Here is a 22,903-nt window from a genome sequence, read left to right as displayed (position 1 = left end):
CTGTAAGGACCGACATATTTTTCGGATATTTACTATGTGTTTAAAATGCAGTTGTATAAATTATACGCAATTTGGACGCGTGTCAAAGTACGTGTATTACGTGGTACCTGATTTATCTCGTTCTACGTGTATTTGCATATTTTATATTTGTTTTCGGGATTTATTATTAATTTATAAAGTATCTCGGTTTCCAAATATTTATCAGACCGGGCCCCTACCGGAATGTCAAAACCCTCAAAATTTGTATTTCTATTTTTATAAAATCGTGGGATTTTCAAATATTTTATATTTTCACATTTTTGGAATATTTGTAATTTTTGGAGAATTTTAGTATATATTGTATTTTTTTAAAAATAAAATTTTCAAATCTTTTGTCTATTAAATAAAATTTTGGGCTAACTAAATGAAATTTGAGATTACAGGTTTATAGAGGTAAAATCTTAAAGAAAAAAAAAAGATACGTGTATGTATCTTAACCTACCCAGCCATCCCCCCCCCCCTCATTTCTCACATGGCCACGTGAAACCCCTCCCCCTTATCTCGATCTCTCACTCAACCACTGCTATGTCTTTCTCTTCTACACCTATCTATATACTAAACACTTCTAAAATTAATCATTCATCCAAATTTCAATCGCTATATATAGAAATAATCAGCTATTTGATATCTACGCATAGTTATATATATTGCAAGGTTTTAAGAAGGAAATTTATGGACATTTTTTCGTTTTAATTTATTTTCGGGGCATAGAAAAAGAGTTTGGTGATGTTGATTAGTCTACATGACATTTCAGCGTGTATATGTCTATAGCTATTAATTTCATATTTTTATAGGAATATATTTTGGACATCATATAACCTTTTGGGGTGATCATAATTTATTTTGAGCTAAAAATTTTAAGATTTCATTTTTATACTTGGATATATTATAGCACGTAAGTGTATATACATTTATTTCATAAATTTTAGAAGTTGTTGGAGAAGTCAACGTTGGCCCGAATTTTGGTTCCAGTGGCCATGTTATTCATTTCAGGAGAGTTCATATGTACATATATAAATTATTATGTGTTTTAAAGTTAATAATTTTTGTTATAGTATAGGTGGATGATATTGTTTGAGATTGATTTTGAGGGGCTCTGACCCCGGAAAAACTCCATTATACAAAAATGTTATGTCGATTTTTTTTTGTTATAAAATATTTATTTGAATTTCATATTATTATCTTGATTAAATAATTTAGTACTTGATTTAATTAATTATTTTGTTAACCCTAAATTTTAAATGTTTTGAATAATCAATAATATTATTATTAATTGAATTATTCTCATTTTATTCACAATAAATAGACCGGTTGTCCGTTTAATACGAAACGAATGCGTCTAGACTCAGAAAAATATTCCGCTTCTATTAAAAATACTTTCAAGACATAAATCCTTTTGTATCAAAAGGTCGCTTGTTATACAAACGGTTCTGAGTCGCGTATTTACCGCAAAGTCGTGTTTTGACTCGATTTCAGTTTTAAACATACCAAACCGAATCTTTTGAGGAACTGAGTTATGTGATAAGTGAAATATGTCTTTACGTGATATGTGAATTATTTGCATATTTGCATACGTATTATACGAATTATGTGCGAATGTGTTGTCAGATTCTTGTGTTTAATTGTTTCATTTATGTGTGTGCTATCGTATGGGTAGACGATAGAATATTAGACGAGCAGTTTGTCGAGTGATTATCATTTACACGATTAAAATATTATTTTTAAATATAGATGCAGGTCGATCGAGACGATCAAGACCAGACCTTAAGGTCAAAAATAAATAGCTAAATGGTGTTGGTTATCAGGCTTTTAGCAATCGTAGCAACATCATATCAATGAATTATTGAAATAGAAAGACATAAAGGTCATGAAATATCAGACTGAAATAATTGTATTGTTACGAGTATGACTAACAGCTGAAAACCAAATGCAAGTTTTCCTACACTATTCTAATTGTAGAATAGTTTAACATTTTACATATAAAACTGCTTAATTGTGATTATGCAATTTTTCTCCCCTATTCTAATTCCAGAATAGTTAAATATTTTACATATCAAAATGATTGATTTTGATTATGCAAGTACTCTTCTACTATTCTATGTTCAGAATAGTTAAGTGTTTTTACTTATCCAAATAATGGGTTTATACATGTTTTGAATTTTGAGAAAATGATTTTGATTTGAGATTATTCATGACCATTTGAAATGGGGGAATTGAATTATTAAGGATGTCAATTGATTCGGCTCCTTTATTAAAATTATTTTAAGATTGGATGGTTGCGTAAGAGGCCGTGGCGGCGGTCCAGTCTAAGCTATGTATTATACTTATTTATAATACCTTGCTAGGCCAATGTGTGCCTTGGGTGCCCCTTTGTTAAGTTGGATATGCTTTGGCATACCGGTGTTGCTTCACGACTGATCACCGAAGGGAGCACACTGTCGTTCAAGGATTCCAATCTAATTTTCTAGATTGTTTTTTATAATCGTATAATAAATGATTATAAAGTGTTTTTATTTTAGATAAAATGTGAGATATATTATGATTAAATTTATGATTGATGTTAATGTTTAATTTGTTGTTAATATCAAAATTTGGTATTGATATCTATGATTGATGTTGACTTTGATACTTCAGTACTATTATTGTTGTGAGCATCTAAGATTAGTAATGATATCTAATTTGACTAAACATCAAACTGGATCTGTGACGCCCTCCAAACCCAGGTTAGAAGTTTGGGGTTCACAACACACACACACAATATAAACCTGTTTATGAAATAATATATATGCAATGACCCTACACTACACAACCACAGATCATAACAGGTTAAAGTATGAACACAATCCACAACCTTAATTACATTATATCGTACCAAAATCCAACTAGTTTAACTTACAACTGAATAATAAAACATTCTTACAAACTTTCAAAAACTCAAAACTAAAGCAAAAGGCTCCTGCTAGCTTATTCCGTCTCAACCTGGAATCCTAGCTCGCACATTAGTCTGGGGATCCTCACTACGAACAACTTCCTTCTTAACTGGAAAAGAACATAAACAGATTCGCAATAGTGAGCTAACTAGCTCAGCAAGTCACAGTGACAATATTGAGATTAAATAATGATCAAATGAAATGATTTAAAAGGATTAAGTTCTTGTTAAGCAGTGATTAAAATTGGATATTCACTTTTATTTTAAAAATCAAGGTTATGCTGCTGATCAGTCACGCACTAACCCCGAGCAAGGCACATAGCTTTGCTCTACAAACTGGATCCAAGACACATATTTTCCTAATATGACCACCAATCTGGTCTGACCATGAATCTGGTCCAAATTTTTAGAAAATCATCCATTTCTATAATAACAATATAACAAAACAATGTAATTCAATAAACAGAATCATAAACAACATTGATAAGACATTTGTCTCAAAGCATAGGGTGATTCGTAAGCACCTTAAATGTATAACAAGGTATGCATGAAGAATGGCTTCAAGCCTGTAAAAGAATCAGGTAATAGAAGAACAATGGTTTAATGGTTATACTGCTGGGTTTCGAGCACATAAATGCAACAGAAACAGTAATTAAAAATGTAAAAAATCAGAATTTTTGAAACCCACCGCAGGATTCATGCGAAAAACATATATTTAATTCGTAGATCAGATTGTTTACCTTAAGAAGCTTTACCAATTCATTGATTAATGGAGATCCAAAGCTTGTTCAATCACCACGCATCCCGCTCTCGTGATCTACGCTCTATTAATATCCACACGAATGCTTGAACTCAAGGATTGGATGTGTACTAGCACAAACCCATTTCTTCTTTCTCTCTCTATCTTCTCTCTTGGTGGCTAGGGTTTTAGTAAAAGTCTTTCACACCCGAAAAATCAGCCACACAAGAGATATTATATAGAGAGTAGAAAAATGAATTATAACTCTTAACTAATTAGGAGTCATTATTAATTCGAAATTCCTATTTGTATTATAATTAAGTCTCACTTAATTATTTAACAAATAAATTTCATAATTAATATTAGTAAATTCGAATATTAATATTTATCTAATTAACTAAGTCATACTTAATTAATATTATAAATAATTTGAATTACTTTAATATAATTTAAATCCAATTTAAATTAAATAATCCTTCAAGCATTCTTAGTGTGTGACCCTATAGGTTATTATTACGTTGGCAACGAATTTTAAATCTAATTTAAAATCGTAAATAATGAGCGGCATCTAGTAATACATCATTGCTACCCAAGTAATAATAATTAAATCGGTGATCGATTAAACCTTTCGTGAATAATGTACAATGTAATATAATCCCTTTAATCAAATATTATAGATTAAACTAGAGACATGTAATGTGTCATCCTCATCGTAGTTTATTCCAAGTTTCCTTGATCAATGAGTAGACTATCATATCAAATTAACATTTCAGTGTGGTCACGCATTTCGTAGTCTAGCTCACACAAGAGGCCAATAATATCACTCCTAAAATATGAGGGTTAAATCCCATCTAGATCATTCATATTTCTCATACGATTCATAATATATCCAATATCCACTTTTATCATTACCCGGTCAAGGATAACTTTTAATGGAATCAATGTATATTAATTCTCGTATAGAAATATAATGACTTCAGGTCTAAGGACCATTACATCATTATCATTGTGAGAATTACTTATGACACAACAGACATGTAGAATCTCACATCGGGTCTGTCCAGCATCATGTACATGTACATCTTCCTGTGTCTTTGACTTTAGTATCACTATACCTATGATCAATGAGATGTGATCATCAGTCAACAATTACACTAGTCTTAATGCATTATTATTGTCCCTTAATAATAATACTCGACTAGGGACCTTTAGATATATTGATACTATTCTCATAATCTCATTTCTAAGTCACGTACTTAGAGATATAGAATTGCATATCATATTCATATGACATTTATTAATCTAACATTTATATCGCAGTAAATTAAGAATTAATAAATTATAAAGGGAATAATCGATAGAACATAAACATTAATAATCCTAATGTCTTAAACTAAAACATCATAGTGTTTTCTCTAGGGCACAAACACTAACAATCTCCCACTTACAGTAGAGCCAATCACCCATGTATCTAATACTCATGGAACTAGTATGACCATTGTGCTTCCGCTGCGACAAAGCCTTACTCAGTGGGTCTGCAACACTATCATTACTATGCACTTTACATTTATATCTCCTTGATCATTAATCTCATTAATAAGGTGATATCGCTTAAGGACATGCCTAAACAGTCTCCTTGGCTGTTTCGAAAATATCAATATATTCGGCTTCTATTATAGAATCATCAATGTTCTTGTTGTGAACTATTTCGGCTAACATCACTTTTATTTAGACAAAACACAAACCAGGCATAAACATGTAATCATCCTTGTCTGTCGAAAAATTAGGTTCAGAAACTAGCATCAGTAACCCTTTATAACTAGTTCCATATCTTCTCCATACACCAAAAATAAATCTTTAGTCCTCTTTAAGTACTTAAGAATATTCTTGAAAATTATCCAGTGACCCTCACCCGGATTAGACTTGTATCTGCTGGTTATGCTCAAAGCATACGAAACATTAGGATAAATAAATATCATTGTACACATTATAGATCCAATTGCTAAAACATATGGAGCTTTCTCAAACGGCCCTTATCATCTAATAATTTAGGGGGCATTTATCTTTTGAGATCACTATCCCATGAGACATCAAAATATATCCTTTCTTTGTCTCTTGCATCATAAAATGATGCAATAATTTATCAATATATGTACCCCGACTAGGTCAATTAATCTCTTCAATCTATCTCTATAGATCTTAACCCCTAATATATAGGGAACATCGCCTAAGTCTTTCATCGAGAAATAATTTTTCAACCAAGTCTTAACAGCCTGTAGAGAAGGTATATCATTCCATATCTGTTATATTGCATCTACATATAATACCAGGAATGTCACATGGCTCCCACTAACCTTCTTGAAAACACATGGTTCATCTTCATTTTGAATAAAGCCAAACTCTCTGACCGTTTTATCAAAATGAATGTTCATTCTCCTTGATGCTTGCTTCAATCTATAAATAGATAGAAGCAACTTACAAACTATCTTAGCAAACTTTGGATCGACGAAACCCTCAGGTTGTATCATATATACATCCTCTTCAAGGCTCCCATATAAGAAAGCAGTGTTGACATCCATTTTCCAAATCTCATAGTCAAAGTAAGCAACTATTGCTAACAAAATCCTGATGGACTTGACCATAGTAACCGATGAAAAAGTCTCATCATAGTATATACCATGAATTTGTTTGAAACTATTTGCCACTAGTCGCGTCTTATAGGTCTGTACTTTACCATCCATGTTAGTTTTCTTCGTGAAAACCCACTTGCACACTATAGGTTTTACCCCTTCAAGTGGATCAACTACAATCAATACTTTATTTTGATACATGGATTCCATCTCGGACTCATGGCCTTCATCCATCTCTCAGAGTCTAAACTGTTCATAGCATCTTGGTAGATGAGAGGCTTATCATTATCCGTAAGCATCACATCACCATCTTGAGTCAAAAGAAATTTATAATTTCTCCCGGGCTCATGGTGAATCCTACTAGATATACGAATAACCTGTGTTTCCTAAACAGGATTACTTTCAACATTTTGATGTACATCCTGATCTTATTCCAACTCTGGTTCAATGTTATCATGTGGTTCTCGATCTTCATCGAGATGTATTATCCTCCCACTGATTTTCTTAGAAAGTAGTTCTCCCTCAAAAAATACAGCGGCCCGAGCAACAAACACTTTGTTCTCGAAAAGATTATAAAACTATACCCTAGTCTCACTTGGAAATCCCACAAAATAGCATCTATCTTATTTTGGTCCAAGCTTGTCAGAGGCTAAACGTTTTACAAACGCTTCACGTCCCAAAATTTTCACAAATGACATGCTATGACATTCATCACTCTATATCTCATACGGAGTATTTTGAACCGCTTTAGTCGGAACTTGGTTAAGTGTATATGCAGCCATTTCTAGAGAATAACCCTAGAAACTGAATGGAAGATCCACTTGACTCATCATCGATCGCACTATGTCCAATAAGGTACAATTTCTCCTCTCAGAATCTCCTCTCAGAATGTAATAACCCCCAAAATTTTCAACTTTTTTCGTAACCCTTGTGAATAGTGTTTTAGCTGAATGAGAAAACTTTTCATGCCACACTATGTAGGGGTTCTATTATGGATATTCTGAGATTTTATTAGTACTCTATATGGTATATGAGTGTATGTAAAGATCACCAGAATCCAATTCCGAACACTTTGGTTTTTCCCGGAAATACACTAGATACGGAGAGAATTGAGTATAAGGTAACATGATAAAAAGAATTTAAATTAAAGGATTATAATAGAGGATCATAAAAAGGAATATAATGTATTGAGAAAGGTTATGGGAACCTAAGTAATAAGATCCCGGGTATGATCCTTCAAACGATAAACGAAAATGAAAGTTAAGCGAACCGTATAACAGATCAACAGTCATTAGGCAAACAATTAGGAAGTTAAGCAAAGAGATTAGAGAGAGTGATGTCACCCAACCAATGAGAAGAGGACAAGGAGGGAAAGATGACATCACAACATGACATAGGTATGACATGGGAAGGAAGGAGATATGGTGGATTTTTAACCACACAAAATCAAGGTTAAATTGGTAATTAACCAAAAACAAAACAAAACCAAATCAACCAAGCCAAATAATTCATTCTTCATCAAAATCAAAAAGAAACCAAGGCATTGCTCTTCATTTGCTCCCGGCTTTTTGACATTTTAAAGGCAAGAAATTTCAAAATCAAAGATCCAAGCTTCCTAAATTGGTGAGTTAATTCCCTAATCATCCTTATGCATAGTTAGGGCTATATCATGAGTTTAAGCCATCAATTCTTTCTCAATCTTCTTCATTAAATCAATGAAGAAGACAATGAATAGTGTTTTCAAGTTTTTAACTTGAAATTTTTCTTGTTTTCCTTTAAGATCCAAGCATTCCTAAGACTTCTCAAAGCTTCTTAAGGCTTCCTAGCTCCTCCCACCACTTCAAGGAAGGTATATCATCTCCAAACCCTAGATTCCTATGTTTAATAAGATGATTTTGATTATTATGGTGATATTGTAGCTTAATGTTTGTGGTTTAGAGTTTGGGTTGAAGTGGTATTGAAATGGAATGGTAAATCTTGTTGTTTTGATTAAAAGAACTTAAGTATAGTTAAAGTTAAGCTTAGGCATAAGTATAAATGTTGGAATTGAATTGATTGGGGCTGTTATGATGTGATAAGGATGGATGTTGGTTTTGTGTTTGATTTGAGGTTGAATTGTGGTTGGTTTTGAATGGTTTAAAATTGGGAAATCGCGTAAACATAGCCGTCGTAATGTCCGATTTTCTTTAGACTGTTTTTGTGCATAACATTAGGACCCGAGAACCCCCTGCTAGATTATGACCATTGCCATGTCTAGATAGCTCGTGTTACGAGTTTCGTTTTGATATGTAGTTCGTTCGATTCCGATGCACGGTTTAGGAGAAACGACCGTTTCAAGTAACGGCGTTTCGCGAACGAAACTTTTCCCCTCGCCTTACTTTGAAACATAGGTTAAAGACCAAAAAGGGTTAATTAATGTATGAAACATTTATGGTAAGTGTGTTAGGCAGTTGGTAAGACACTCGCGAAGGAATCACCTTAAAACTCGTATAGGTTAAATTATTAAAAATGGTGGAGCCGAGGGTACCCGAGTGACTTAAGAGAATCAATAAGCGCAAAACAAGCGTTAGAGTCTAAGTTAGTTAAAGTATAGATTTACAAGTGACTTTGGTTTAATTCCAACTTACTTGTTGTTTATAGGTTACCAGACTCGTCCCGAGCCTTTTATCACCCCAAGTCGCTCAGGCAAGTTTTCTACCAGTTATACTGTTGTTGTGATGTATATATGTATATGCATTATCTTGCAGTAGATGTATTTTGGTTAATTAGCAAATGTTGCGATATATTGAAGCATGCTGATATGGTATATATATGCATTCCTGTTTCGTATTCTTGCCATATATATATCTGTTGGTTCAGTTGATAATACCTATGCTAGAGGATAGCGGTAATTTGCATATACCCTTATTATAGGGACCCAAAAGATGAAAACATTTTCTAAAACCGGGAGTCGAGGATCCCGAGTAGATTTTATATATATATATATATATTTATATATATATATATGGTTATAGTTTTCAAAACTATTAATCGAATAAGGTTTATTCGATAACTTTATTTTATTATTGAATATTATTTCGAATATTCATTGGAGGGCTTATGACTTAGTTATATTATTAATGATTATTAATTGAATATTCATTTGAGGATGTATGACTCCGTTATTTTATTTAATGAATATTATTTATAATATTCATTCGAGGTATTATGACTCCGCTTATTATTTAAATGTATTCTTTATTTTATTAAAGAATAAGGTGTCAATAATCAAACTTATTTTCGATTATTCAAATAAGATAGTACTTTCGAATAAGTATATCTTTGGTTATTTAATACTCGTTTCAAGTATAAGTTTTAATACTTCTACTTCGATTATTTTTATAAGGATTATCTTTATGAGAATATTATTTGAATAATAATATTCAGACATTTTCTAAAAATATTGGGACTGATTTACTTCATTAAATCAGAATTACTCCAAACACTCTTTAAAGTGTTTTCGAGTCTGCAAAATGATTTTTAAAAGTTAGAGCGGATCCCAAAACTCATTTTTATATTTAAGATCTTCCTTTAAAAAGGGGATTTAAATACTCGCTCAAAACCGGAGGGATCCGGCTCTATGGTGTATTTTATATTCGCAACAAGGTTGCAGTTTTGGTAAACGAATTGATTACTTACCCAACGTTCGGGAAGTAAGTCCATCTATTGAGTCGGCATAAGCAACATGGGCTCAGTGGGCGTCCATGATAGTGTAAGTGGCTCCATGGGAGTCCATCAAATGCAAAAGTGGCTGAGTGGCAGTCCAGTATAAGGTCCTATTGTGGCCAGGGTGATGACCAGTGGGGAATTCGTCCATCTACTAGTAGAAAAGGTTACTTATTGGTATCTTTGCCTGATCAGCAAGATATCTGGTTTATGCCAAAATTCTTTTCCTTTCCAAATTTATTGGATATTGCAATTCTGTTCATACTTTACATGACAGAGGTTTTCAGGAAATGTATAAAGAAGATGTATATGTGGATATATATATATCAGAACTTAATGAAGTATATCATAACTTCATTTCCTTTAATAATATTTCAAAGATTTAATCTATTCAAATCTTGTCTGGTAGTCTCATCTATGTGATGAACTGTTGAAAGCTCATTATACTTTGAACAGTTGTAGTTCAAGTAGCTTTATAAATGATATAAGTGTAGTGAAGTATTTGGTAACTTCATCCCTTGTTTTTACTTATATCTAGTAAGTAATTATCTTACACATGATAAAAGATTCTAGTAAGTATCCATTTAGATACTTATATTATTGTTATCACTATATATTATCTTGCGAGCTGTAAGGCTCACTCTTGCTTTATTTCTTCATCACACAACAACAGTTAGGAAAGATGGCCAGACTCCAGCAGACCCAGCGCAAGCGCGTGGGAAGCGTCCCGCGTCTTCCCGATGATGTTGTAACTGTTATAGCTGCAGAGGTAGATCTATTGTAGATCAGATCATCTACTTTTGAGAATCAATTATGTATAATTATAACTTGTGGCAGATAATGGCAATTAACTGTAAATTTATCAAGTAATCATTTTGGGTTGTAATAACTTTCAAATTATGGATTCAAAGACTTGTACTTATTTCAATTTCATCTCTGAGACTATAACGGGTTGTGGTGTGTGTTAGTGTGGGGTCACATCATAAGGTTATTTATTATTAATTAAGTGAAGTGATATTGTGGAAAGAAAGACCGTGACGACCCGGATCCCCGACCCCGGATCTGGGGGTGTTACAGAAATGGTATCAGAGCTAAGCGTTATAAACCTCAGAGATGATGCGACGATATAATAATAAACTCACAAAGATAATAAGAACTCTTGCCAAGTTCATGGTCGGACTACTTAAAGTAGCACTGACAGTTAAAACCCTTACGGGAACCCTTATAAGTATCATGATAGTAACTTAGCTCGTTTAATGTGTAGGCGCCTGAGATAGAGGACCCTGAGATGTTCGAGCGTGAGCATGATGAGGCACTGCTAGATGTTGAGGATCAGGAGGAGCCTGAGATGGAGGAGGATGAGGAGGACCCCTCAGAGGAGTCAGAGACGGAGGTCATTGCTATTTCAGATGAGGAGGACCCGGATGAGGTCCCAGTAGCTGAGGAGCGTGTTGGACCTATGGTAGTGTATGTTGGTACCCCTTTACCCACACTTCCGGTGGTTAGAGCCCCTACCCCTCCACCACTATCTTGGATTCCCGATGATGACAGCTCAGAGACCCATACTTCCGAGCCTAGGCAGACCGAGGAGGCACCCTCAGCGGCTCCGGATTCACCACCTCTTGACCCTGCCCACAGGCAGTCTTCGTTAGCTCATGGATATGTTCAGGATGTTCTGAGGACCCGAGTGGCTGTTGCCGAGGCCCGACTGGATGAGGCCAGGAGGGAGTTGGATGCGGAGAGGGCGGGTAGGCGTACCCGAGCTTATGAGACTAGGGCTTCTATACCCCGATCCTTGAGGAGGGAGCTTACGGGGATAGAGCTCACGTCCCGAGCGAGACTCAGATCTCTCCAGGGGGACAGGCATGGTAGGATCTCCAGGCGGCAGGCCGACTATATCTTCCGTCGTGCGATGGAAAGGGTATGGGAGTTGACCCGCTACGGTGTATGATTCAGGACTGACGATGGAATAGTCTAGTTGTCTAGTTAGCCGAGGCCTTAGTAAGAACCAATTTTCCGGGATAGTTAACTTGTATATAGCATCCCTTTCTCTGACTAGACAGATAGACTCTTGTGTATCACTTTTGGGACAGATGGCTGTAGCACTGTTGTACTTTGACCAGATCAAACTATGTATTTCTCGTATTATGTATATATTTGTTTCGTTTCGGTTCAGTTCCTTAGTGACGAGGTCACTGTTTTTATCATTATTATTACTGCACTTCGTATTAGAACTGTCATAAAATAATAGAATTGCGATATACGTTCTCCCCATTATGAAGCTGTGCAAGGCACAATGTTGTATATGATTGTGACCTAACGTTGAATTTCCCAATAATTTTTTTTTTATTATTATCAGAATCATGCCGCCAAGAAAGATTGGAACTAGGGCGAACCCTGGATCTAAGGACCAGGGAAGCCATAACCAGGATGATAGGAACCAGGAACACAGTGAAGAGGAAGATGAGGATTATGTGGAACAGGATGACTCCCTGTATGAAGAGGAAGAGGAAACATATGATGTTGAGGGATTTGAGATAGAGGCTGAAGAAGGAGAAACTGAGGTTGAGCAACCAGTACCAAACCCAGGCATGGATCCTATGGGCCAGTTCATGCAACTCCTAAGGCAGAATTTGGAACGTCAACCCAACCCACCCCCTCAAGGAAATAACAATACTGTGGCAAACTCTTTCAGGGTTTTTAAGTCCCTTAAGCCCCCTGAGTTCCACGGATCAGCCGACCCAGTTGAGGCAAGGGCATGGTTAAAGGAAATGGACAAATCCTTTGAGATTTTGAGTACCGATGAGGCACAGAAGACTGTATTTGCTACCTACCTTCTGAAAGGAGAAGCTAACTACTGGTGGGAGGCCAAGAAAAACATGGAGACAGATGCTATTATAACCTGGGAGAGATTTAGTCAGTTGTTTCTGGGAAAGTATTTCCCGAGGTTTATGGAAAACCAGATGGAGCTCAAGTTCTTGGAGCTAAAGCAGAATAACTTGTCTGTAACAGAGTATGAAGCGAAATTTACTGAGTTATCAAGGTTTGTGCCGGAGTTTGTGAGCACCGAGGAAAAGAAAGCTAGGAGGTTTCAGCAGGGACTGAAACCGTGGATTCAGAATAGGGTGGCAATCCTTGAGCTTATGGACTATGCCACTCTGGTGCAAAAGGCAACGATTGTAGAAGTCGGAAGTGAACAGATGCAGAAGGAAAGAGAGAAGAAAGGAATAAAGAGGAAAAGTATGAGCATGGGTGGAGGTTCCGCAGGAAGGAGCTTCCCAACTAGATTTAATCGAGGAGTAGTGTCCCTACCAGGAAGGAACACTAGGTTTAAGCGGCCAATGAGTGTGAGTGTGAGCCAGGGCGGCCAGAAGTCAAGAATGTCCTATCCCAACCAGTCTCGACCCCCATTGCCAGCCTGTAACATATGTGGAAGGAATCACACTGGGGAGTGTAAAGGAAAGCCAGTAACCTGCTTTAAGTGCGGTCGGGAAGGTCACTATTCAACTAAGTGCCCATCATCAACCCCTGCCGTCATTCCAACCACCACTTATCATCAGTGTGGACGCCCAGGTCATTGGAAGAGGGAATGCCCAATGAACAAATTAGCAACTTCGGGAGCAAGCAGGGCTGCTTCTAATAAGCCACCTACTGCAAGGACTTTCAACATGACAGTCCAGGATGCTATGAAAGATTCAGATGTGATAGCAGGTACCCTTTCTCTAAATTCAGTCAGTGCAAACGTTTTATTTGATTCGGGAGCAACTAAATCTTTTATATCAAAGGACCTTGCGCGTAAGTTAAGACTTAAGGCTGAACCCTTGATAGAACCCTTACAAGTAGAAATAGCCAATCATGAAATTATTCCTGTTAACCAGATTCACCCCGCCTGTGAGATAGGCATAGGGGAGCAATCTTTTAGTGTTGATCTGATTCCTTTTAAATTAGGGGAGTTTGATGTAATTTTGGGAATGGACTGGCTATCTAGCAATGATGCTCAGATAGACTGTAAAGGGAAGAAAGTTAAGCTAAATATCCCAGGGAAGAAAGAAGTTATATTTAGAGGAAAGAGGCAGACGCAAACATTTTTGACTATGGCCCAGGCCAGAAGGATGCTACGAAAAGGAAATGAGGCCTACCTAGCCTATGTGGTGGACACGCAGAAGGAGGTGCCCAACTTACAAGATATTCCAGTAGTCAACGAATTTGAAGATGTATTCCCACAAGACCTTCCGGGATTACCACCCGATAGAGTGATTGAATTTGCTATTGAGTTGGCCCCAGGGACGGCGCCAGTTTCAAAAGCACCTTACCGGTTAGCCCCGTTAGAAATGAAGGAATTAGCTATCCAATTGCAGGAACTCTTGGATAAGGGTATGATAAGACCCAGTGTGTCTCCGTGGGGAGCACCAGTTTTATTTGTTAAGAAGAAAGATGGGAGCATGAGGTTGTGCATCGACTATCGAGAGTTGAACAAGCTAACCATAAAGAACAGGTACCCATTACCTAGAATAGACGATCTGTTCGACCAGCTAAAGGATGTTGTTTATTTTTCCAAGATCGACCTGAGAACTGGATATCACCAACTAAAGATTAAACCCGAAGATATTTCCAAGACAGCGTTCCGTACCAGATATGGGCATTATGAGTTCTTGGTAATGTCCTTTGGATTAACCAACGCCCCAGCGGCTTTCATGGATTTAATGAATAGAGTATTTAAGAAGTACTTGGACAAATGTGTGATAGTTTTTATCGATGATATTTTGATCTACTCAAGGACTGAGGCAGAACATGCAGAGCATTTGAGGATAGCTCTAGGAATACTCAGAGAGGAACAGTTATATGCCAAATTCTCTAAGTGTGAATTCTGGCGGAATGAAGTACAGTTTTTAGGACATGTGATCAATAAAGAATGAGTATTGGTCGACCCCTCCAAGATAGAGGCGGTCTCAAATTAGGAAAGGCCAAAAACACCCACAGAGGTAAGGAGTTTCATAGGATTGGCCGGCTACTATCGTAGATTTGTACAGGACTTTACGAAGATCGCAGCCCCTTTGACCTGACTTACTCGTAAGACAGAGAAGTTTGAATGGACGGAGAAATGCGAGAACAGTTTTCAGGAATTAAAGAAAAGGTTGATAACGGCTCCGGTGTTGGCATTGTCGGACGGAAAAGGAGATTTTATGATATATAGTGACGCGTCGCACAAAGGATTAGGATGTGTGCTTATGCAGCACGGTAAAGTGATTGCGTATGCGTCGAGACAATTGAAGGAATACGAGGTTAGATATCCTACTCATGACCTTGAGCTCACGGCAATAGTATTTGCCTTAAAAATTTGGAGGCACTACTTGTATGGAGAGAAGTGCGAGATTTTCACAGACCATAAAAGCCTCAAGTACATATTTACGCAGAAAGAGCTCAACATGCGCCAGAGGAGATGGTTAGAACTAATCAAGGACTATGATTGTGAGATTCTCTATCATCCAGGGAAAGCCAATGTGGTGGCTGATGCCCTTAGTAGAAAGGAAAGACTCAGAATGATAACAACTTCGGAAGAATTGATAAGGGATTTTGAGAGAATGGAAATAGAAGTAAAGGTAACCGGAACCGGAACTGAAAAGCTTTTTGAGATCTCAATGTAGCCAGATTTATTGGAAAAGATCAGATTGTGCCAGGAGAAAATAATGAATGAAGGCAGAGAGTCAATGACTGGAGAGGAGATCCATACTGAGAAAGATGATAAAGGGATATGAGGTACTCCTACCGGATTTGGGTTCCAAATGTTCAAGAGCTTAAAGATGAGATTTTGGAAGAAAGCCATAGTTCAAGGTATTCCATTCACCCGGGAAGTACCAAGATGTATAGGGATTTGAAGGAATATTACTGGTGGCCCAACATGAAGAGGGACGTAGCAGAATGGGTAAACAAATGTTTGACTTGCCAAAGGGTAAAAGCAGAGCACCAGAGACCCAGTGGACTCTTACGACCCCTGGAGATTCCCGAATGGAAATGGGAACAGATAGCGATGGATTTTGTTGTAGGCTTGCCAAGGACGAAAGCCAATCACGACGCCATTTGGGTAATTATAGACCGACTGACAAAGTCAGCTCATTTCATTCCTATCAGTGAGAGATACACAGTCGATAGACTGGTGGACATTTACCTTAAGGAAATAGTAACGAGACATGGAGTCCCAGCGTCCATTGTCTCAGACCGAGACCCCAGGTTCAACTCCAGATTTTGGAGGAGCTTTCAGGAATGTGCGGGGACCAAGTTAAATATGAGTACCGCGTACCATCCCCAGACGGATGGGCAGAGTGAAAGGACCATCCAGACACTAGAGGATATGTTGAGAGTCTGTGCAATAGACTTTAAAGGGAGTTGGGATGATCACTTGCCGTTGATCGAGTTTTCTTATAACAATAGCTTTCATGCTAGCATCGGAATGCCGCCTTATGAGGCCCTGTATGGAAGATGGTGTCGATCTCCCTTATACTGGGATGAAGTGGGGGAGCGGAAGATGCTCGGACCCGAAGTGGTCCAAAGGACCAAAGATATAGTGGATCTTATCAGAGGGCGACTTGTAGCAGCCCAAGACAGACAGAAGAAATATGCAGACCTAGCCCGAAAGGACAAGGAATATGAAGTAGGGGACTTAGTACTGCTGAAAGTATCCCCTTGGAAGGGATTAATGAGGTTCGGAAAGAAAGGAAAACTAAGCCCAAGATACATTGGACCTTTTGAGATATTAAGACGGATTGGAAAGTTAGCTTACGAGCTAGCCTTACCCCCTAACTTGCAACAAGTTCATAATGTGTTCCATGTGTCAATGCTAAGGAAGTATCATCGGGATGCCAGACACATAGTGGAGTACGAGCAGGTGGATATGCAGCCAGATCTAACTTACATGGAGAAGCCAGTAAGGATTATAGATAAGAAGGAGCAGGTGCTTCGGAACAAAGTGATCAAGCTAGTCAGAGTACTATGGCAGAATCATAATGTGGAAGAATCAACTTGGGAACTAGAGAGCACAATGCTAGAAAAGTACCCCCATTTGTTTTCTGTTTGATTCCGGGGCGGAATCCTTTTAAGGAGGGGAGACTGTAATAACCCCCAAAATTTTCAACTTTTTTTGTACCCCTTGTGAATAGTGTTTTAGCTGAATGAGAAAACTTTTCATGCCACACTATGTAGGGGTTCTATTATGGATATTCTGAGATTTTATTAGTACTCTATATGGTATATGAGTGTATGTAAAGATCACCAGAATCCAATTCCGAACACTTTGGTTTTTCCCGGAAATACACTAGATACGGAGAGAATTGAGTATAAGGTAACATGATAAAAAGGATTTAAATTAAAGGATTATAATAGAGGATCATAAAAAGGAATATAATGTATTGAGAAAGGTTATGGGAACCTAAGTAATAAGATCCCGGGTATGATCCTTCAAACGATAAACGAAAACGAAAGTTAAGCGAACCGTATAACAAATCAGCGGTCATTAGGCAAACAATTAGGAAGTTAAGCAAAGGGATTAGAGAGAGTGATGTCACCCAACCAATGAGAAGAGGACAAGGAGGGAAAGATGACATCACAACATGACATAGGCATGACATGGGAAGGAAGGAGATGTGGTGGATTTTTAACCACACAAAATCAAGGTTAAATTGGTAATTAACCAAAAACAAAAACCAAATCAACCAAGCCAAATAATTCATTCTTCATCAAAATCAAAAAGAAACCAAGGCATTGCTCTTCATTTGCTCTCGGCTTTTTGACATTTTAAAGGCAAGAAATTTCAAAATCAAAGATCCAAGCTTCCTAAATTGGTGAGTTAATTCCCTAATCATCCTTATTCATAGTTAGGGCTATATCATGAGTTTAAGCCATCAATTCTTTCTCAATCTTCTTCATTAAATCAATGAAGAAGACAATGAATAGTGTTTTCAAGTTTTTAACTTGAAATTTTTCTTGTTTTCCTTTAAGATCCAAGCATTCCTAAGACTTCTCAAAGCTTCTTAAGGCTTCCTAGCTCCCCCCACCACTTCAAGGAAGGTATATCATCTCCAAACCCTAGATTCCTATGTTTAATAAGATGATTTTGATTATTATGGTGATATTGTATCTTAATGTTTGTGGTTTAGAGTTTGGGTTGAAGTGGTATTGAAATGGAATGGTAAATCTTGTTGTTTTGATTAAAAGAACTTAAGTATAGTTAAAGTTAAGCTTAGGCATAAGTATAAATGTTGGAATTGAATTGATTGGGGCTGTTAGGATGTGATAAGGATGGATGTTGGTTGTGTGTTTGATTTGAGGTTGAATTGTGGTTGGTTTTGAATGCTTTAAAATTGGGAAATCGCGTAAACATAGCCGTCGTAACGTCCGATTTTCTTTAGACTGTTTTTGTGCATAACATTAGGACCCGAGAACCCCCTGCTAGATTATGACCATTGCAATGTCTAGATAGCTCGTGTTACGAGCTTCGTTTTGATATGTAGTTCGTTCGATTCGGATGCATGGTTTAGGAGAAACGACCGTTTCAAGTAACGGCGTTTCGCGAACGAGACTTTTCCCCTCGCCTTACTTTGAAACATAGGTTACAGACCAAAAAGGGTTAATTAATGTATGAAACATTTATTCTAAGTGTGTTAGGCAGTTGGTAAGACACTCGCGAAGGAATCACCTTAAAACTCGTAAAGGTTAAATTATTAAAAATGGTGGAGCCGAGGGTACCCGAGTGACTTAAGAGAATCAATAAGCGCAAAACAAGCGTTAGAGTCTAAGTTAGTTAAAGTATAGATTTACAAGTGACTTTGGTTTAATTCCAACTTACTTGTTGTTTATAGGTTACCAGACTCGTCCCGAGCCTTTTATCACCCCAAGCCGCTCAGACAAGTTTTCTACCCGTTATAGTGTTGTTGTGATGTATATATGTATATGTATTATCTTGCAGTAGATGCATGTTGGTTAATTAGCAAATGTTGCGATATATTGAAGCATGCTGATATGGTATATATATGCATGCCTGTTTCGTATTCTTGCCATATATATCTGTTGGTTCAGTTGATAATACCTATGCTAGAGGATATCGGTAATTTGCATATACCCTTATTATAGGGACCCAAAAGATGAAAACATTTTCTAAAACCGGGAGTCGAGGATCCCGAGTAGATTTTATATATATATATTTATATATATATATGGTTATAGTTTTCAAAACTATTAATCGAATAAGGTTTATTCGATAACTTTATTTTATTATTGAATATTATTTCGAATATTCATTGGAGGGCTTATGACTTAGTTATATTATTAATGATTATTAATTGAATATTCATTTGAGGATGTATGACTCCGTTATTTTATTTAATGAATATTATTTATAATATTCATTCGAGGTATTATGACTCCGCTTATTATTTAAATATATTCTTTATTTTATTAAAGAATAAGGTGTCAATAATCAAACTTATTTTCGATTATTCAAATAAAGATAGTACTTTCGAATAAGTATATCTTTGGTTATTTAATACTCGTTTCAAGTATAAGTTTTAATACTTCTACTTCGATTATTTTTATAAGGATTATCTTTATGAGAATATTATTTGAATAATAATATTCAGACATTTTCTAAAAATATTGGGACTGATTTACTTCATTAAATCAGCATTACTCCAAACACTCTTTAAAGTGTTTTCGAGTCTTCAAAATGATTTTTAAAAGTTAGAGCGGATCCCAAAACTCATTTTTATATTTAAGATCTTCCTTTAAAAAGGGAATTTAAATACTCGCTCAAAACCGGAGGGATCCGGCTCTATGGTGTATTTTATATTCGCAACAAGGTTGCAGTTTTGGTAAACGAATTGATTACTTACCCAACGTTCGGGAAGTAAGTCCATCTATTGAGTCGACATAAGCAACATGGGCTCAGTGGGCGTCCATGATAGTGTAAGTGGCTCAGTGGGAGTCCATCAAATGCAAAAGTGGCTGAGTGGCAGTCCAACATAAGGTCCTATTGTGGCCAGGGTGATGACCAGTGGGGAATTCGTCCATCTACTGGTAGAAAAGATTACTTATTGGTATCTTTGCCTGATCAGCAAGATATCTGGTTTATGCCAAAATTCTTTTCCTTTCCAAATTTATTGGATATTGCAATTCTGTTCATACTTTACATGACAGAGGTTTTCAGGAAATATATAAAGAAGATGTATATGTGGATATATATATATCAGAACTTAATGAAGTATATCATAACTTCATTTCCTTTAATAATATTTCAAAGATTTAATCTATTCAAATCTTGTCTGGTAGTCTCATCTATGTGATGAACTGTTGAAAGCTCATTATACTTTGAACAGTGGTAGTTCAAGTAGCTTTATAAATGATATAAGTGTAGTGAAGTATTTGGTAACTTCATCCCTTGTTTTTACTTATATCTAGTAAGTAATTATCTTACACATGATAAAAGATTCTAGTAAGTATCCATTTAGATACTTATATTATTGTTATCACTATATATATTATCTTGGGAGCTGTAAGGCTCACTCTTGCTTTATTTCTTCATCACACAACAACAGTTAGGAAAGATGGCCAGACTCCAGCAGACCCAGCACAAGCGCGTGGGAAGCGTCCCGCGTCTTCCCGATGATGTTGTAGCTGTTATAGGTGCAGAGGTAGATCTATTGTAGATCAGACCATCTACTTTTGAGAATCAATTATGTATAATTATAACTTATGGCAGATAATGGCAATTAACTGTAAATTTATCAAGTAATCATTTTGGGTTGTAATAACTTTCAAATTGTGGATTCAAAGACTTGTACTTATTTCAATTTCATCTCTGAGCCTATAACGGGTTGTGGTGTGTGTTAGTGTGGGGTCACAGCATAAGGTTATTTATTATTAATTAAGTGAAGTGATATTGTGGAAAGAAAGACCGTGACGACCCGAATCCCTGACCCCGGATCTGGGGGTGTTACACAAAATCTCTTTTAGAAAAGTCTAAAAATCTCCTCAATCTTTTCCATCATGCCCAAGCTCCTTTTAAATCAATGAATTCTTTAAAATTTAATGGTCTTTTCAACTGGATGAATAACTTCTCCGTACTCTGGTTCTGTTATTAATCTCATCAAACAAGATTCACATTCTGCTGTTAGGATTAATCGAAACTTCTTCGTAATAGCGGGTCCATTTGGCCCTCAGAATCAACCATACTAATTTTTGGAACACGTACTTTCTAAGTAATCTGGTCTTATAACAAACAAGAAACTCAAGTAGTAACTTGACAACCAATTTTTTTTTAAACTTATTTTATTCAAAAAGGCTTTTAGAAATTTTGTAAGAGAATTTTTTTTTGAAAACTTGTTTAAAAATTTTGAGAATCGCACATCTGGTCGTCATTACTATATGAGTTGGTTGTTGTCCTCCTTACCCATAATAAAGAACCAATTTAAGGAAACAATCACATAAAGGTTCATTCACCTCAATCTACCTTCTCTTCTTTATTGAGTCCATCTGTCTTTCTTAATCGACGAAACTTTAGTTGTCGCTGCATGTTATCTTATACGTAGCTTCACATCAAAGCTTCCATACTGGTAATACTCCTGTTATCATCTTTACAGTCATTTAGTAGAACAGGCTATCCAATAGTCAACAAGTCGGTTGATGTCACATCACATTATTACTATAAATATATCACATTACCATAACACCATCATCTAACTTTAAAAAAGCTCTGTATCCATACTTTTCTCTGACTCTTTTTCAAAACTCATCTAATCCATTCCACAAGCTAGTCATGGGTGGCCTAGTCACTAATGGCTTCTTTTAATCTGGTAGCAGCTACTGTCCAGAACTCCTGAATTCTATTTCTAAAACTCATTCTTACCTATTAATAACTCGTGCACTCGCCATTTATCGTAGCTCTTAAATCCATTCTCGTAGGTACTGTTGCTTCATAGGACAAGTTTTAAACTGGGGTATAGAACATGGTGTAGGGTAAACTGAAAAGGTATGCTCACAGCTGAATGTCTAGTAAAACAAGAATAAATAGATGGAGGTTCTTAAATGGATAGTCTCATATCAAGAAGTGGTAAAATAAGATAGAATAGCTTGAAGGGGTGCAGCTGTTATAACAGGAGGTAATACAGTTAATATCGCTGGAAGAACAATGTATGAGTCAAATCTGGGTGAAGATGACAGTCCTCGAACAAGATGCTCCAAACGATCAGGTGATACAGGGAAACAAGATCTGCCATTGCCCTTATCTGGAAATCACATCGCAAGCTAAGAATCTCGAATCGTAACACGAATTGTGCCAAAAACCTACTATACAGTCGCACTCAACCTCACGACGTCTTATCTTTCTATTTCATATTCCTAATCTTAACCCTCTACCCAATCCCGACAATCTAGGCTTGTTTCAGTGACTTATAACCTGTAGCTCTGATACTAACCTGTGGCGCCCTCCAAACCCAGGTCAAAAGTTTAGGTTCCATGATACATACACAAAATATAAACCTGTATAAGAAATATTATTTGCAATGACCCTGCTTTACACAACCACGGATCGCAACAGGTTAAAGTATGAAAACAAGCCACAATCTTAACTTTTATTACAACGTACCAAATCCCTACTAATTTAACTTACAACTGATAATGAAATTAATCTTACTAACTCACTACCATAAGAAGCTCCTGCTAGCTCGATCCAATTTAATCTGAAATCCTAGCTCGCACTCTGGACTAAGGAACCTCGCTATCAACCATATCCTTTTTAACTGTGGAATACATAAAAAGGTTCGCAAGAGTGAGCTAACTAGCTCAGCAAGTCATAATAACGATAACTGAGTTTAA

This window comes from Apium graveolens, chromosome 6 (genome assembly GCF_009905375.1).
Source record: "Apium graveolens cultivar Ventura chromosome 6, ASM990537v1, whole genome shotgun sequence".
NCBI lineage: Eukaryota > Viridiplantae > Streptophyta > Magnoliopsida > Apiales > Apiaceae > Apium > Apium graveolens.
The sequence above is the reverse complement of the archived record's forward strand: the minus strand, read 5'-3'. Positions refer to the sequence as shown.